The sequence below is a fragment of the Mus musculus genome, chromosome 12, assembly GCF_000001635.26.
Source record: "Mus musculus strain C57BL/6J chromosome 12, GRCm38.p6 C57BL/6J".
In the NCBI taxonomy this organism is placed as follows: Eukaryota; Metazoa; Chordata; class Mammalia; order Rodentia; family Muridae; genus Mus; species Mus musculus.
The window spans coordinates 27,085,834-27,089,364 of record NC_000078.6 but is presented as its reverse complement, the minus strand read 5'-3'; the positions used below and the strand labels follow the sequence as shown (position 1 = coordinate 27,089,364).

General features: G+C 43.0%; 1 long non-coding RNA gene across 6 annotated transcripts in view; it reads right to left on the bottom strand.

Moving 5' to 3' along the window:
• The window catches only part of Gm30401, a 42,715-nt gene that overhangs the window by 36,900 nt on the left and 2,284 nt on the right, over nucleotides 1-3,531 (bottom strand). For 5 of the 6 annotated variants that reach the window (XR_001780591.2, XR_872605.2, XR_872604.2 and 2 more), the window contains exon 3: nucleotides 2,043-2,156. This is a non-coding gene — a long non-coding RNA (predicted gene, 30401). Of the gene's footprint in view, nucleotides 1-2,042; nucleotides 2,157-2,504; nucleotides 2,921-3,531 lie in introns of those variants that run through there. The other variant, XR_872607.1, reaches the window with a different exon arrangement.

Below are 3,531 nucleotides of genomic sequence, written 5' to 3'. Positions count from 1 at the left end.
CTGGCAGGAAGCAAGATCAAAAGAAGAGAAAGTCTCCATGGTTACCCCATCCATTCTCCTTCCACAAAAGTCAAAGCAAAAACCAAGGTACAAAGTTGACCTTGAATGTGGCAGATTTAACGGGACCCCTGTTTTGTTACCATACTAAAATGACAGCATGGTCAGCTTTTATATCACCACCTATAAATACAAAGCCTTGCAAGGTCAGACAACAGCAAATAGGAGACAAGCCTACAACTCTGAAGTAGGAAAATAAAGGGGTGAGCCACAACTAAACTAACCTAGTAGACATTCGCCAATTAGAAGCAATTTGCATCAGGACTGAGCTAGGGAAGACAGAAGATTCAGGTTCCTTTGAACCCCGGTTTGAACCAGAGCTGAAAACCGTAACACTGTTCAAGGTGTCTATGTGGGCTGGATAGATCATTCTACAGGAGACAGAGACTGTGGTTCCTACTGGATTCACCCATTTACTTCCTGGTGGATGGATTCAAGCAGGGCTCATCAGGGTCCCCTAGGCAAGGTGAAAAGGGAAACAAGGCTGATTGTTGTAAAGGAGAACCAAGGACATCCCATGTTCAGATTCTTTTCTCCTTGCTTGTCTTTGTTCTAACCATGGACAGCCGTTGAATTCTCAGTTCCAAGTAAAGGGACAAGATCTCTCTAAACCCAAGAGGCAAAGGAAACCCTTTGGCTAAGTCTAATTCTATTTATGTCAAGCGTAGTCGTGAGCTCTTTGATGGAGGAACAAGCTTCTCATTTCAAGAGTCAGGCGTAGCTCTCTGTGAGTTCAAGTCAATGCTACATGGATAGCTGGCAAGCATTCTCATACTGTGAAGCCCGATAGTATTTGCTTTATAACTGTTAGTTATTTTCCTTGTTGCTGTAATAAAATATGATACAAAAGCAACATCAGGGAGAAAGGGCTTACTTGGGCACATATTTCAAAGGGATCATTCTATCACGTGGGGAAGGCATGATGTAATGAACTTATGGCAGCTGCCCCCCTTACATAGGCAGTCAGGAAGTAGAGTATGAACAGGAGGTGAAGTCAAGATAAGAAGTCTCAAGATCTACCTCCTATGACCCACATTCTCTAACAAGGCCCCACTTCCTAAAAGTTCTACAAGCTTCCAAAAGAGTGCCACTAGCTTGGAATTAAGTGCTTAAAGATTTGTGCCTTTGGGGGAAATTCACACCCTAAGCACAATCCAAAGACCTCGGAATACTTCTGTGCTCACGCTTGGGGTGGGGTGGGGTTAAGATATAGAAGAGACCTTCTTAAACAACATAAAGTCCTAGTTGACAATTTGAACGTAAAGGCGAAGGCAGCATGTCAAAAGAATTGAGCATTCTATTTCTGACTCAATTGTTTCTCACATTCCAGTCACATCTCTGAGAAGAATTTCATAAAGGATCACAAATGGAAACCTATTGAAGGAAATTGATTGTGTTGGTCAAGGAAAAAAATACTCCACTAACTAAGAAATATGCTTTAACTCCCTTAATTAAACAAGCAATTTTATTTCTTTCTTACTTATTTATAGAGCCTCTCTATGCCCTTCCAGCCTGACCTAGGACTTACTATGTAATCCAGGCTTCCCATAAACTCAGAATCTTCCACATGGTGGGATTACAGGGAGTGTACCATCTTACCTAGTGAGTAAACAATTTCCACAAAAACAAAAAAAAAAACCAAAAAACAAAACAAAAAAAAAACAAACAAAAACCAGAGAAACTCCAAAGAACTGACCTGGGAGAGTTTTAAAGATCTTGAAAATTATCCTCTGCTTCCAGGCCTGTTTTGTTAATTGCACAATATTTATGGAAGCTAAGACTTAACAGCTGCCCATTGCATATCATCAGGCCTCTGCAAATGTGTTATACAAAGATGCAGATGGCAAATATTGTTGCTTTTTCAAGCTGCTAGGCTTAGGCTGCAACCCCTCCACTCTAAGTAACTGAAATTGTTGACCCAGCCTGGGCAGTGTGTGAGCCAATGGGCTGGGACCACATCCTGCCAGAGGATGGAGATAGCCTACCTTAGGCCTTTAGTCTGCAGAGTATGAGTGGAGGCTTCCCGGAGACTCCTTCTGGCACTTCTGTCTCCTCTTGCCTGCTCCTCTCCATCACCTTCAGCACCACCCTCTATGTCACTAGGCATAAGAAGTCAACATCAGATATCATGATCCTCTCAAACCCTGTCTACTGGTGTGTCACAAATGACACACAAAGTGAAAATCTGGGTGAGTTGCCTCAAACAGCTGGGCCCTAGGTGTCCTTTCTGTAAGGTCTCTGGAAAAGTAATCCTTCCACCGTGGGGATGGATAAAATAAATGAAACAAACAACAGTGAGAATAAATCTGAAGTTGTGGCTTATGAAACTAACTGGATGGGCCTGCTGGATCTTCTAACTTCCCAGATGGACATATTCTAACTGGGTCTAGCGGTGCCACACTTGTGGTGCATGAATCAAGAAGCCCAAGCAGAGGAAGATTTCTCACCTGCAGCAGGCAAGGAAGCTCAGGCATCATGTCCACAGCAAGGCCCTTCTCCAACAGAGGAAGTGAGGGATTCTGTACGCACTGATCCCAGAACGTGTTTTGCAGGGGAACACACCCTTAAGCCTGCACATTGTTAGACAATCCTCCAGAAGGAAAGGTGGCGCCAACATCCGGAGTTTGACCACCCAGGACCCACAGGATGGGAAGACAGAAGCAATGGCCACAACTTGTCCTCTGATTCTTTGGAAAGTGTGCTGTAGCATGTGTGTGTGTGCAAACACACATACACACACAGTCACCCACTCACAAACCCATAATCACATGCTCTCACACATATTCACAAAATGAATAGATGGGAAGAAAGAAAGAAAAGAAAGAGAGAGAGAGAGAGAGAGAGAGAGAGAGAAAGAAAGAAAGAAAGAAAGAAAGAAAGAAAGAAAGAAAGAAAGAAAGAAAGAAAGAAAGAAAGAAAGGTAGGTAGGTAACATTCAAATTTGGGGGCATGCTTAGCCCCAAGTCAAGAATCACATGTTTTAAAACGTTAAAAATAGTGGAAAGAAAGACATTTGGGCATGGTTATTTTTTGTCATATGGATAGTGGATAAGACTACCTCTGGGCATTCTATGTCTTTGTCATAAAGTTTTACTGAAAAAAAAAAAGGAAAGGAAATTTGAAGGCACATTACCATAGGAGTTTGCCCCTAAGGGCGCCTGCCTCATTTAGTGGCTAATCATATTACTTTGGGAACAAAGGTTGTTTGTTTTGAGCCAATAAAAACCTTCCTCTGTGGCAATCATCTGCAGGGCTCCTTCCCATGTCCTATAATTTGCCTTTCACACTGAAAAAGCTTCTCTGAAACTTACCTGACAGATACCACATGGGAGAAGGTGGCCTTCTGTGCCTACAGAAAAGGGAAACTGTGGAGAGGAGAAAGAGTAGCTCCTTGTCCTCCCCTCAGTATCGAATGGCCTTCTTGAAGCTTGCCTGACCCAACTGAAGCTCTTCATCCCCCAGAGGCCAATGTGG